The sequence below is a fragment of the Rhinolophus sinicus genome, linkage group LG02 (assembly GCF_036562045.2).
Source record: "Rhinolophus sinicus isolate RSC01 linkage group LG02, ASM3656204v1, whole genome shotgun sequence".
NCBI lineage: Eukaryota > Metazoa > Chordata > Mammalia > Chiroptera > Rhinolophidae > Rhinolophus > Rhinolophus sinicus.
The window spans coordinates 164068658-164077733 of NC_133752.1; positions in this window are offsets into that span (position 1 = coordinate 164068658).

Sequence of the window (9076 nt, forward strand, 5' to 3'; positions counted from 1 at the left end):
ATTTTCTAACACAGACTTAACTCTTTATAATATCAATTGTTCTTATCTGTCAACTTTCATGTTAGAATTAGATGCCTAGGATAATAAAATTTAATCAAAAGAGTGATATATTTGGAACAATTTTTGTTTTCTTAGCTTTATGACTCAATTTTGTGACTTAGAGGTAGTCAACTTCTTTTTGTCTCAGAATCAGCTTTCCTGGTCCTAATAGGTTCAAAGGGTCAGAGAAATCAAATAATCATGATTATAATACCCATCTTGATAGCTGACCTACCAACTGCATTGCGTAGTTGCTCCTTATAGTTCATCAGCACAAGAGATGCCTTCACTGAAAATGGATTCAGATGTTTTAAAACCAGAAGCTTTGCGGATAAAACAACATTAGTTTCTGATTTGACAAAGAGCTGTCTTGGGCCTCTGTAATCAGCAGAGATATGTGGGAACACAGATGTTGAGGGGTGAAGGGAAGGGATGAAGCTGGCTGTGAAGAACTACACATTTGACATGAAATATGATCTGAAACTTGAAGGGTAAGTCGGAGTTTTCCATTGGACAAAAGAGGATGGGGCATTTTAGGCAAAGGAAACAACTATATTAAACAAAGCCTGCATATGAGATATCTAAAATAGTCAAATTTACAGAATCAGAGAGGAATTGTGGTTTCCAGGGGCTGGGGAGAGGGAATGGGGAGTTACTAATCAATAAGCATAAAATTTCAGTTAAGCAAAATGTGTTAGTTCTAGAGACCTGCTGTACAACATGGTACTTAGAGTCAACAAGTATTATATACTTAATCGTTTGTTAAGAAGGTAGATCCCATGTTAGGTGTTCTTACCACCGTAAAATAAAATTAAATATAAATATTAGGTTGGTGCAAAGGTTGTGACTATGTTTTGCAATTATTCTTAACCTTTTAAACCTCAATTACTTTTGCACCAACCTAACAAATAAACAAGCAAACAAACCAAGGCTGGGCGGCATTGAGAAGTGTTTAGCAGCCTGTTGTGGTGAGATTATGGGGCTTGCGGGGAATAATGGCTAGGGATGATGGTGGAAAGTCATTTAGGCCAGATCATGGAGCCTTAGCTGAGGAGTCTTCACTTCCTTCCCTGCACATCAGAGAACCTCAACAATTACGTGTATGCTTGAGATTATTTGGGTGGTACTGTAGAGGACATACTAGTGGGAGAAGACCTTTTAGAGGCTATTTCAAGAGTTTAAGAGAGATGCGATAAGAGTCTATACTGGTATTGTTGCAAAGAGAAAAAGGGATGCAAGATGCATTTTAACTATATGTAATGCCTGGTTGAATAGATTGAGGTGGGGAAGAAAGAATCAAGAATGAGTCCAAAGCACTTGGCTTGAGAGCAACTTTGTTGATTTTACTTGAGATAATACAGGCAAATGGAGATAACATCCCCAGTAAGTTTGGAAAGTGAGCAAGATAATGATCTTGGTTTTGTACATACTGTGTTTCCCCGAAAATAAGACCTAGCCAGATAGTTAGCTCTAATGCGTCTTTTGGAGCAAAAATTAATATAAGACCCGGTCTTATTTTACTATAATATAAGGCCAGGTCTTAGCTAACATAATATAATATAAGACCTGGTCTTATATTAATTTTTGCTCCAAAAGACACATTAGAGCTGATTGTCCAGCTACGTCTTATTTTCGGAGAAACACAGTAGTACTCATATGTCATGCAGAACACACAGATGGAGAAGTCAAATAAGCAATTGGAAATATAGATGACAGTTCCTATTGTTCTATGCCATATTGTTATGGATATGGAGACACACACACACACACACACACACACTTACTTGACAGACAACACACAGCCTAAGGAGGAAACACTTTGAAACGAAAATATGTAATTACTCCTCCTTTACAAGAACAGTCTGTTCTAGTTTTATGGTTTGAGTCAATTTATAGATAGCATGTCATAATTTATAAACATCAAAATATAGTCACACACTGAGTTTGGCTTATTTGGATATTTTATTGTGCGTGTAAGTTCAAGGTTAGGTCATGATTGCCTTATAGGTGAGTTTGATTTACAAATATTCCTGAGACAGGTCTTTGAAGAGTGTTCTTATTATTTTACTTTAGTGAATGCCAAGACTGCATGTTGTTGTATAGTAACAGACTGTATCTAACACTCCAGTACTGCCTGGGCAAATGACTACTGGGCGAATGGCTCAGTATTGGTGCATAGTCTGAATCAGCTCCAGTTTACACAAATGGTAGTGAGTCTCCATATCAATGAGCAGTATAGTATTAAACAGCACCCTCATTTACATGGTTTGGCGTTAAACCAATTCACATATACATGTAATATATTGTGTGGTCAATATCTCAATCACACTGAAGGCACATTGTATTTCTGTTTGGTTACCTGTCCTTACCAGGGTCCCCAGGGAAAAATCTGCAGTGAGTAGTTTGTTTTGGACACATTCTCACCTCCCTGTGTCACTGCTGTCTCTGCTTTCAGACACCTAGGTCCTCACGCTAACCCTGCTTGCCCAACGGCCACCACTGAAGTATTTCAGTCAAGCCTGCCCTTTGCATGTACCCAGGTCACCTTTCCTACTCCTTTCTGGTGTCATTTAAACTCCCATTTAGAGTAGCACCACACTTTAGGGATTTAGCTTTATTCACAGCAGTATAAAAATAATCAGCCAAACTCCCCAAAGCGTGTGTGTGTGTGTGTGTGTGTGTGTGTACACATGTATGCCCCATAATGTAAAATGTCTGCTTTCATGAATGACCTGCTCCCTTTGTGATGGGGAAAGAAAGACAACAAAGCAGGTAAACAACAAGGCAGGTGAGCAAAGCAAGAAGCCCGTCAGCAGAGTGAAGTCAGGCATCAGTAGGTAGAAGGACTCAGCATATGGGGACTAGAGAAATGGGTTCTCACCATCTCTTCCCCAAATCCAGGTATTCTCCTACCATAACCTTGGCAAGGCAGGACAATGAGACCAGCACAGACCCTCTCAGAATCTACTCTGAATGTAGACGTTACTTCCTGACTGGTCTCTGGAAGAGATGCACTATTGGCCTTGGTCAAAATGTCAAAGAGAGAGAGGTTTGTTTTTACTTTCTATCTCCTTTATTGAGTTATTTGCAGACCTTCTCCATGCCTAATGTCAGCAACATATTGTGTTCATTCTAAGATAATATTTTTTCACAATTTAGCACCTTTAAAATTGGGATGCGTCATATGATCAATGGCATCCTACAGGTCTGACAATTAAGTTGTGAACTTGTTGCAATGACGTTGCTAACCTTTTTTGGCATCAGAGGGACTATTCATTATGCATTTGTACCAACTGGGCAGACAGTTAACCAAGTTTACTATTTGGAAGTGCTGAAAATGCTGCATGAAAAAGTTAGACGACCTGAACTTTTTGCCAACACTTCATGGCTCTTGCATCACGACAATGCACCAGCTCACACGGCACTGTCTGTGAGGGAGTTTTGAGTCAGTAAACAAATATCTGTATTGGAACACCCTCCCTACTCACCTGATCTGGCCCCCAATGACTTCTTTCTTTACCCAAAGATGAAGGAGATATTGAAAGGAAGACATTTTGATGACATTCAGGACATCAACGGTAATATGACGATAGCTCTGATGGCCATTCCAGAAAAAGAGTTCCAAAATTGCTTTGAAGGGTTGACCAGGCACTGGCATCAGTGCATAGCTTCCCAAGAGGAGTACTTTGAAGGTGACCATAGTGATATTCAGCAGTGAGGTATGTAGCATCTTTTCTAGGATGCATTTGCGAACTTGATTGTCCGACCTTGTATGGCATTTGCTGTTTCCTGGATTGTATTTCTTATATAAGCATTTATATCCAACAGTTACCTAGGGCCACTACTGACCTGAAACCACTTTCAATTAAATTTCTTCCTGAGGTTTTTGCCTCATGTGTTTTAATTTGATTGGAATTGAGACATTATACCTATGTGAGTAATAGCTGTGGTTCAGAATCTCAAGCGAGATTATTCTTTCTTTCTCCTCCCAGTGTTAAAGTTGACAAATGCAAACTGTCCCATGGGGATCCCAGCTTTATGCCAGGCTCTCTTATTAGATTCCCTATCTTAGACTTTTTTCCTTGTTAGTTGACAAAATCAGGGAGCATCTTATAGCCAAATGTATTTAAGAAATTTGATACTGGATTTGAAAAGGTTCACCAGGGACAAAAATTCTTCCCAGTTTCTTACTTCTGAGCAGCAACGCTGCCTTCTTCAGGTCTTTGCTTGTCTTTCAGAGCCTGCCAACACCTTTCAAAAAGAGGCAGGTAATCACCCTCCAGAAGAATGATTCACTATGCAATTTGTAACTATAATGGGATTTGTTAATTTGTAATTTTATCAAGATGTAATTTGTGAGTAAAGATTGTGATAGAGCTATAATTATGACTCTGGTGATTTTGTTCATTGCTTTTGCAAATACTTATAAGATATCTATTCTGTGCACTGGGGAATGAATAAAAATGCCCAAGAAATGGTTCCTGACCTCAGGGAGTTTGGAGTCTATTATAATTGATAAGTCATGTGCAAAATAATTGTAATGTAATGTGATGTAGAAAGTAATGATGCCAGAGGAAAGGAATGGAAAACATGCCCCATGGATATTCAGGATAGAAAGAAGTCATTTCTAGTTTAGACAGAATCAAAAAATACTTTAGGGAAGATGGGGGTTACAATAGTAATAAAAATAATAATGAGTACCATTTTAAAATTCTTTATTCACTTTATTTTATTTTATCCTTTATGAAATAGATATTAATTCCATTTTACAGCAGAGACAAATGCTTTGGAAGAATGAATAGATTTTTAGAGGTAGAAGCAGTGTTGGGAGGGGTGTTGTTCATCAGTAGAGAGAACAAAGACATGAATGTGGAAAGAGAATGGACATATAGAAAGGTTCTACAATACATGGTTTAATTTGCATGGAGCATTGGATGGGTAAAGGCAAATAATAAGAGAGATCAAACTGAATATTTTGTTTCAACTGGGTAATGGAGGAATAAAAGGGAGTTATCATGGAGAGAGAATAAAATAACCTGGCAGGTAGTTTATTGTAGGGTAACAAAGGAAGAAGATTTGTCAAAGATGAGGAAATGATTTGGGGATTGTGTGTCCGGGAGAAAGTGATACTAGGATAAGAAATAGTAAACACAAAAGAATATGGGACATAAAGAGTCTGTCCTAATGGACTTAATTATAAGTGCCCTAACAGTGCCTGTGGTGGTAGAAAAAGGGCTTGGGAGAAGGGCTAAGCAAGGTGTAAGATGTAATCAATGGTGGCAGGGTTCATAAAGTTCTGAACATCAAGGATAGTTTTCCTGGTGGGATAATCTTAGACCAGGATGTTTCAAACTCAGATCCAGTTCAGAGAGGTACCATGATGTACCGAAGGGGATCCTCATAGCTTGGACCACCTCAGAGGTGATGCATGAAGTAGGTGAAGACTAACTGTCATGAGGGAAGACCTTTCATGGCACAATGAGAGAAGCTGAAAGAAAATTGATCCACAAGGAAAAGGATTGATTTAGGCTAAAATAATTGATTTAAGCCAGTTTTGTCCCACTGCTATAGTTAGCAATTTCCTAGGGTACAAGTTTGACCTTTAACAAGGATACTTTCCATTATACTGTCTGGTGGAAAAATTGCGCACCGAAGACCTGGGCAGAAGAATCAGCTAAAGAGCCTTCTGGGTGGGACTTTGAGTTCTTTCAGTGAAAGACTGAAATATTATGCTAGCAGCCTATTTATGACTCTGTTCATTTCAAAGCATGACCTGAGGCATGAAGAAGTAAAAAGATTACATTTCTAGACCCTGTTTATTCATACGGAAGCTAGTTGATATCTCCTGCCAGCCTGAATTCTCATTAATTCTAGGACTGGTCTGAGATCTATTTCCTCTGTTTCCATCAGAAGTTCCTAACAATTAGGGGCAGCTGAATAGGGATGGAAAAGTCTGAGACTTGTGGTAGGAGTTGCAATTGCTGGATTAGAATTTAAGAGGAAAGTATAAGCTAGAGATTTTAGAATCATAAATTTGTAATAGTTGCAGATGTGAAAAATGAATAAAGTTGCAGAAGGAAATAGGAAAGGGAAAAAACAAACAGAGGTAGAGCCAAGGATTGACACAAGGGGATCCTCTGAACTTGGAGAAAAAAGAGGAGGAAGGGGAATTGGACAATAATTTGGAGGGAAGGAATACAAGAGAAAATGATGTTATATAGAGACAGAGAAAGACAGAGTGGCCAATCAGGTCAAATGTTCCAAAAAGAGACAAAGGATCAAAGCCATTAGATGGATCTAGTAGGAGGTCATTGCAACCCTTAAGAGCAGTCATGATTCATCATGAGTGAACAAATCATATCACAGTAGATTTAATGTAAATAGGCAGTAAGGAAATGAAAGCAGTATAGCCTTTTCTCCCCAAAGATATTTGGCTGTGGAAGGAAGGAAGGAAGGAAGGAAGGAAGGAAGGAAGGAAGGAAGGAAGGAAGGAAGGAAGGAAGGAAGGAAAATGCAAGCACAGTAGCTCAAAGTTGAGAGAAATATTTCTGTTTAATTTTCAAATCTTTGAAAATTTGTCTTTGAAAATAAGTCTACCACCTCTAACTTTTTATTGTCTTACTGCTTCTATTTCATGCTCTGGGACTTGGATCCACAGGGTTCTGGATTCAGTCCCAGTCTTTACCTTTTCTATTAAGCACAAGCTGTATGATTTTGACAAATTACTTAATCATACGTGTTTCATGTGCAGATGATCCATTTCTCTTTGTTGACTTTGTGATCCTTCTTCCCAGGTGAGGAGCTGATTAGGTCAGTCGCATCACTCAATGCAGAACACCCCTTTTGCAGAGAGTGGCCACCAAAACATTCTCAGAGGCACTATTCTATGTGTATAGGTTTTTATAAGATTAATAATTATGAGTCGGGAATAGTAATACCACCTTACACTTGTATCATTCTTTAAACATTTACAAAGGCCTTTCACAAGCATTTTCTCATTTAAGTTATGTAACATACTATGTGAAAGCAGGAAGAGATGAGTGAAGTAGCTATAAAAGATCTAGATAATGAGACCAAATAAAAATAGCCAAGTAGCAAAATAAATTTGGATCTCACCTTAAATGTGACGTACAAACTATACTTGTATGTGACATACAATACTAAAGGGAGTCTTTCTTTTCTTGACTAAATATACCAGTGTAGTAAATAGTAGAGCCAAATGGCATGCAAATGTTTTGTTTAAACAACATTAGGATAAGGTTTTAGTAATGGCTCTCCAGGTAATTTGGACTAACTCTTCCACTGAAAACAAATAGAGAAGCTAGAAAAATGCAACATTAACTAAAGACACCAGAAAGCTATCAAGTCAGCCAAGTATTGTGAACACAAGATCCAGAAGAACAAAAGATCTAGAGGGATAACCCATCTTTACTGTCATATTTACCTTAAATGAGTCAGATTGTTTTAGGAAGAGTTGGTTAAGAGGATGAACAGAGATTCTACAGATTTATGGACATAAAGGACAAAATTTGGGATTCAAGGCCCAACAAAGAGAAGAAGCCCTGGGGACATTTCCCTCCAGACTTTACATTGGAACCTTGAAAGTCATACCCCAGGAGTAAGAATAAACTAGAAATAGACTGGCCTTCAAAGACTAAAACCCAGCTTCAAAGTATCTTAATCCCTCATTGACTTAATTAAGTTCATATGGACTTTTTAGTGACTCTACCCACCTAATATATATTCTCTGAAGGAATATAACATGACTTTAGGCCTAAATTATATCTATAATTTTTTCATAAATTACATTTGGTACTCAATCAAGAATAATCAGAAACATGAGGAAACAAGGCAGGTGCCTAAACACAGACAGAAATAACAGATACAACGAATTTATACAACTCAGTAGCAAAAATAGCCAATAATCTAATTTTAAAATGGGCAAAGGATCTCAATAAACCTTTTTCCAAAGAAGACATACAGCAGATACATGAAAAGGGATAGGTGCGCAATATCACTAATTGTCAGAGAAATGCAAATCAAAATCACTATATCATCTTATACCTGTCAGATGGCTTTTATAAAAAAGACAAGAGATAAGTGTTGGCGAGGATATGGAGAAAAAGAGAATACTATACACTGTCAGTGGGAATGTAAAATATAGGCAACATCTGCAATCAAAATGATGAATTTTGATATACTTCTCTCTGCAATTTTTATAAATTAAGGTCTGACGATTAAGCTCACAAACTCATCCTAGAAAAAGTGCTACATACCTCATTGCTGAATATCACTATGGTCACCTTCAATGTACTCCCCTTGGGAAGCTATGCACTGATGCCAGCGCGTTGTCCAACCTTCAAAGCAATTTTGGAACTCTTTTTCTGGAATGGCCATCAGAGCTGTCGTCATATTGATGTCTTGAATGTCATCAAAATGTCTTCCTTTCAATATTTCCTTTATCTTTGGGTAAAGAACGGTCATTGGGGCCCAGATCAGGTGAGCAGGGAGAGTGTTCCAATACAGTTCTTTGTTTTCTGGCTAGAAACTCCCGAATGGACAGTACCATGTGAGCTGGAGAATTGTTGGCAAAAAATTCAGTTTGTTTTCAGGTCATTTTCATCTATCTTTTTCACACAGGCTTTTCAGCACTTCCAAATAGTAAAATTGGTCAACTCTTTGTCCAGTTGGTATGAATTCACAATGACTAATCCCCCGATATCAAGAAAGGTTAGCAACATTGTTGCAACAAGTTTGCGAACTTAATTGTCACACCTCGTAAGTAGGAAAAAAATCAGCAGAGATACAAATGATCTGCATAACAATTTTTACAGTTAATCTAATTGAGACATATAAAACATTATACACAACAAACTCAGAGTATGCACTTTTTTCAAAAATATATGAACATTTCACAAAATGGAACGTATGTTAGTCATGAGGTAAACTCAATAAAATTCAAAGAACATAAATTATTCAGAATATGTTCTCTGCCCACAGAGGAATTTAGCTGAAAATGCTTAACAACAACAACAAC